We start from the raw sequence: 5,879 nt of genomic DNA on the forward strand, positions 1-5,879 counted from the left end.
GCTGCTCCCCCTGCTGACCGCGGCTCGTGGGGCAGGAGCACGGCTGTTCTGTATCGCAGGATCCAGCCTTACACGAGGACCCTGCCAGTGGCCACTCGCCTCCAAGGATTCGACCCACAGGAAGACGGATTCTGTTCCTGCCCCACATCTGAGCTTCGGCTGCTCCCATGGGCGGACATGTGTCCACCGGTCCTCCGGGCTGAGGCATACGGTCCCGAGACACCCCCTCTCGATCGTACGTATGCTCCGTGTCTCAGCTATCTCTCGCTGCCAGACGAACAGTCCCAAAGCCTGGTGGAGCCAAACCACCCCCGCTCTGTGGGTCAGCGAATTTGGGCTGGGCTTTTCTGGGGGTGCTTCTGCCGCTTTCGCCTGGGGTCACTCACCCCGCTGTACTCCCCTGGCGGCTGTCTGGGGTGGTATGATTGAAGATGACCTTGACGTGGGGGCTGGCTCTTTTCGGTGCCTGGGGCTCCGAACCAGCGACGGTGGAAGCTGCAGGACCTTCCGGGCGCCTAAGCTCAGAAACCCCACAATATCTCTTCTGTTGGGTTGGAAATTTGGTTGGTCAGAGCAAGCCACGGGGCTGGTGAAACAGACGCCACTCCTCGGTGGGGTGAAAGGGCCTACCCACCGAGATGGGAGGACTGTGCGGCCATTGGTCTTTGCAGCCGGCCACCTGAGAAGATCTAGGGCCCCTAAAGGAGGTTTTCTCAGCCTCAGTACTCCCGACGTGTCGGGGAAGGTAATTCGGAGGATTCTTTGCTATGGGGGCCGTCCTGTGCATCGTGCAGAATTCAGCAGCATCTCTGGCCTTGCCCACTAGGTGCCAAGAGCACCCCCTCCACCCGGCACCCAGCAGTGAGAACCAAAAATGCCTTCAGGCATTGCCTGATGTCTCCTTGGGGGCGATGTCCCTGTTCGAGGACTGCCACTCTACGCCGAAGGTGCCAGAGAAGCAATTCCCTTAGCCCCTCTCAGTGGGTCCCCGTGGGTCCTGTGATGTGCGCTCCTCAGAGGTGACCAGTCAGGAGAGATGGGGCTTAACGGTGGGAAGCCACAAGGTGCAACGTGGAAACGCAGCCCCTTTCTTTGTCAGTGCCGCTTGGCCGGGGCGCTCACACCCCGGTCAGGGCCGGCAGGGCACCATCTCAGTCCCACCGGCCTGTGGCAGGGGAGGGAGGCCCGTGCAGGGGGTGTGCCTCTGGCTGTGTTCTTGGCCCCCCCGTGTGCTCCTCAAGAGCTGTGGCCTTTCCCCGGACGCCCCCTGCCCCACCAGCTCGTTTGGCAAGGCCCAGGGCGTCCAGCTGCATGGACTGGCCGTCACCGTAACCGAGCTCCTACTGGCCCTCTCCCCAGCTGGGCTGGGCCCATCCTAAGTAGGCTGAGCACTGGAACCAGAGACCTGCTGCCAGCCTAGCCATGAGCGACACCGGTGCCTGAGGTCCCTGCAAGCTGATCACCCGGCAAATGCGGCCAACTCCGCCTTCAAAGGGTCCGCTCGCCCCCCTCCGCCTGGTACCGGCCAGCGCGTGCCTCGCCTACGCGGTCCTCCCTCTGGGCCCCCTGTTCCACCCTCGCTTCTGCCGTCTGGGCTCCACTCAGCAGCTGCGTGGTCTTGCTAAATCACAAGCGTGATCGTGGCACGTTCCCGTTCAAACCTTTCGTGGTTCTTGTGTTCCCAAAGGCAAAACCCAGGTGTTCACAGCACACGGCCTATAAGGCCTTGGAGGATCTGACCCCTGTTGCTCCTTGACCTTAACTCTTACGTCCTCCCCCTTGCTCACTCTTCTCTGGCCATATTTTTCCTCGCCGTTCTTTAGACACGCTCCTGCCCCAGGCCCTTTGCACCTGCTCCCTTGTCTGCAATTCTCTTCTTCTACATATCCACAGGCTCCCTCTTCATAGCGTCAGGTCTTTTCTCAAAGTCAGCCTTTCAAAGGAGCTTTCTCTGATCATTCTTTCAAAAGAGTCAGTGACGCCCCATCACTCACATTTCCTTCCTCTGCCCTATTTTCTCCATAGCGCTTACCACCGTCTCGCATGTGATCCGTCCTTTATCTGGTTGTTGTCTGTCTCCCACATTAGAACCGAGCTCCACAGGGGTGGGGATTTTGTTTCTTTACTCACTGCTGTAACCCCAGTGCCTAGAACAGTGCTGAGCGCACAGAAGGGACTCAATATGAATTTGCTGAGTAAGTGATTAATTGAATCAATCAATGTATTTAAATGTATAAATACATCCCCATAGGACAGGAAGCCTGCAGGATCTGGAACCAGCCTGAGTTTTTCAAGCCCCCTGTGCATGGTGTTTGGGTGACCTAGAGGAGCCCCTTTCAGCCTCAGCTATCTTGCCCCAGCCCCAGCCAGGTAGGTTCTTCCAGAATCCAGCTTCCTTCTCCTTCCCTGCCTCCCCATGTCCCCCAGCCTCACCCCTGCCCTCTGCTAGGAGCCCAGCAGAGAAGGCTGTGAGGCTGTGTGGCCGTGAGGTCTGTTCAGTTCTACCTGCCCTGAGACAGCCGGCCCCACTGGGGTTCCGTCTTGGCCAAAGGGGACGCTGGTCCTGACCCCAACACCCCGAGCTACATGTTACACGTGCAAACACACGCGCGTGCACACACATCCAGCATCCGTCCCTCCTTCCTCTCCGGGGTTTCCGGCTCCTTTCGTGGCATGAGCAGCTGCTCAGGGCACCAGCCACCGGATCCTGGGCAAGGATCCAGCACAGGATGCCTCCCTCTCTCAGCCCTTTCTGGAGCGTGACTCTCCCCCATTTTCTAGGCCAGGAGACACCCAGAAGGACTCTTTTGCTTTTTGACCTTAAGCTCCTCTGCCCTATTTGCAAATGTCCACACAAGCATTTATTTGCTTTTATAATTAAAAAGAAAACCAGTTAAATATTACAGATAAAACAAACGACGGTGGGATAAAAGAGGCAGCCTGGTTTTTTAAGTGGAAGAAGAAGAGACAGACAGACAGACAGAGAAAGGAAAGAAGGGAGGGAAGGGGGGGGGCCAGTCTCTTGAGAGAGAAGGGTGCCCCACTTGAACACTGACCCCACGTGAATACCAGAAAGGGGTTCCTTCTGCTGAAGCCTCTCTGGTGGCCCGAACTGATGTCACAGACCCCAGAATATGTATTAAGGTCACGTGTTCTCCAAGCTCCCTCCACGCCACCAGGCCCCCAAAGACAAACCCCCCAATCTCCACTCAGCTACCCCTTCTCCGTCCTCCTGGATAGGGCGGCTTCTTGTAGGGGAGAAGGGGGGAGGGGTTCCCTTAATGCATCAGCAAAACCCCTGAAGGGGGAGGGCCAGGTAAGAGGCGAAAAGAAGGCTGGGGGGAGAGGGAGGCTCGGGGACTCCAGGGACAGCTAGGGCTGAAGCCAGGGCAGTGGGCGGGAGAGAAGACGGGGTTTAATAAGTGATGCTGCGGACTCTGTGTCTGAATCTCTTTTAACGTCCTTCGAGATACTTGAGTAAAGAATGGCTTTCTTTTTTTTAATTACTGAGAATTGTTGAACTTCTCCTCCTAAAGGTCACACTCACCGAGGCTCCTAAGGACCACCCAGGTATTTAAATAGCACCTTCCGCTTGACAGAGGCTTGGCACGCATCCTCTCACAACCACAACAAACCTGGGAAGCAGGCAGTGTCCTCACGTCCAATTTTCAGGTCAGGAGACTCAGCCTCAGAGCAGGGCACCCAGAATCGGAAAGAGTGAGGGAAGGAGAGGTGACGCCGGGCTGTGACCCCCGGTCCTGTGTGCCTCCCGTGACCCGCACCGGCTCCCTCTCCCCAGCAGCGGTCCTTGGTGGTGGGCACAGCAGAGAGTCGGCCGAAAGGCACTTTCCCTGGTTTCTCTCCCCAGAGATTCAGATCCAGTAGGTCTGGGGCAGGGCCCCGGGCAACAGGATTTTTATCAGGCGCAAATCTGCTGTTGGGTTCAAGCAATCTCGAGCAAAAAGAACAAAGCTGGAGGCATCGTGCTTCCTGATTCACAATTATACTCTGAAGTTCTGGTAGTCAAAGCAATGTGGTACCTGCATATAAACATAGAGCTCAGGGGAATTGAATAGAGAGCCCAGAAGTAAAATGACACGTATACGATCAAGTTTTCAGCAAAGGCACCAAGAATACTCAATGGAGAAAGAATAGTCTCTCTGGTAAATGGCATTGGGCACCCTGGATAGCCGTACGCAAAAGAATGAAGTTGGCCCTTTATTTTACATCCTGCACAAAAATCAAATCAGCGTAGATTAAAGGCTTAAACGTCAGATCTGAAAGCATAACATTTCTAGAAGGAAACACAGGGAGAAGCTCCCCGACGCTGGTCCTGCTGATGATTTTTTGGACTGGACACCAGAAGCACAGGCAAAAGCAAAAATAAACGAGCGGGGCTACATCCGACTGAGAAGGTTGCAAAGGGCAACGCGACCTACTTATTGGGAGAGAATATTTGTGAACTATATATCTGGAAGGGGTGAATATCCACAAATATAAGGAACTCATACAATACCATAGCAAAAAAAAAAAAAAAACCCAAAAAACAAAAAACAAAAACAAAAACAAAAAGTTCAATTTGCAAATGGGCAAAGGATCTGAATAGTCAGGTTTCTAGAGAAGACATCCAGATGCCCTACAAGTACATGGAAAGATGCTCAACGTCACTCATAGTCAGGAAAATGCAAATCAAAACCCGCAATGAGGTGTCACCTCACGCCTGTCAGACTAGCCATTATTAAAGTCAAAAGAAAAGCGTTGGCCACAATGTGGAGACAAAGGAATCCTGCGCTCTGGTGGGGGGCATGCAAATTGAGGCAACCATATGGAAAATAGTATGGGGGTCCTTCAAACTACCAAAAAGAGAATTGTCATATGATCCAGCAATGCCGTTCCGGGGTATACATCCAGGGGAAACAAAATCACTGTCGACAAGAGGTATCTGCACCCCCTGAGTTCACTACAGCATTATTCAGTAGCCAAGAGATGGAAACGGTCTAAGTGTCCATCGACAGATGACTGGATAAAGACCAATGGACTATCATTCAGCCTGACCCAAGAAGGAAATCTGGCCATTTGCAACAACACGGATGGATCTGGGGGGACGGTCTGCTAAGTGAAATAAACCAGACACCAGAAAGACAAATATCAAGTGACCTCACTTCCATTTGGAATCTTTAAAAAAAAAAAAAAAAAAACAAGAGAGAAAGGAAAGGAAAGTTGAGCTCATCCGAAGGGAGAAGAGAAAGTCAATAATAGCGTATACTCGAAATTTGCTAGGAGAGTAGATCTCAAGAGTTTTCAACACACAGATGATAACCATGTGAGGTGGGGGCTATGTTAATTAGCTTGATTGTGGCAATAAGTTCACAAAGGGCGCATATATCAAAACAGCACATCGTACACCCCAAATACATATCATTTTTATTTGTCAATCATACGGCAGTCAAGGTCGGGGGCGGGGCGGGGGCGGGGATTGAAAGTTGGTTGGCCCCTAGACCAAACTTTAAGAAATACTGAGACAGGTGGTGAAGGTAATGCGACTCTATAGCAGGCTGGGTCGCTCCCCTGAGCAGGGGGGTGGCTTCACCCCGGGAAGGGGCAGTAAGGACCCCTCCAGAGGCAGGCAGTTGTGATCTGAGGATCTGTGCCCACCACACTGCCCATCCGTGGAGCTCAGGGTAATGGGTGGCTCCCAGGACACTTGGACCATCTGAACAAGGGGCCAGGATCTGTGATCCGAGGGGAGATATAGACCTCCGGGGTCTCAGTCATGTTGGGAACAAGCAGTGACCGCCTTATGGGCCTGGGGACTGGCCCCTCCTTCCCCTAAAGGAACAGCCAAGTTCTAGTGGACGTAGTGTCTGTGCTTGTGTCTC

The sequence above is a fragment of the Panthera uncia genome (genome assembly GCF_023721935.1).
Source record: "Panthera uncia isolate 11264 chromosome B3 unlocalized genomic scaffold, Puncia_PCG_1.0 HiC_scaffold_1, whole genome shotgun sequence".
NCBI lineage: Eukaryota > Metazoa > Chordata > Mammalia > Carnivora > Felidae > Panthera > Panthera uncia.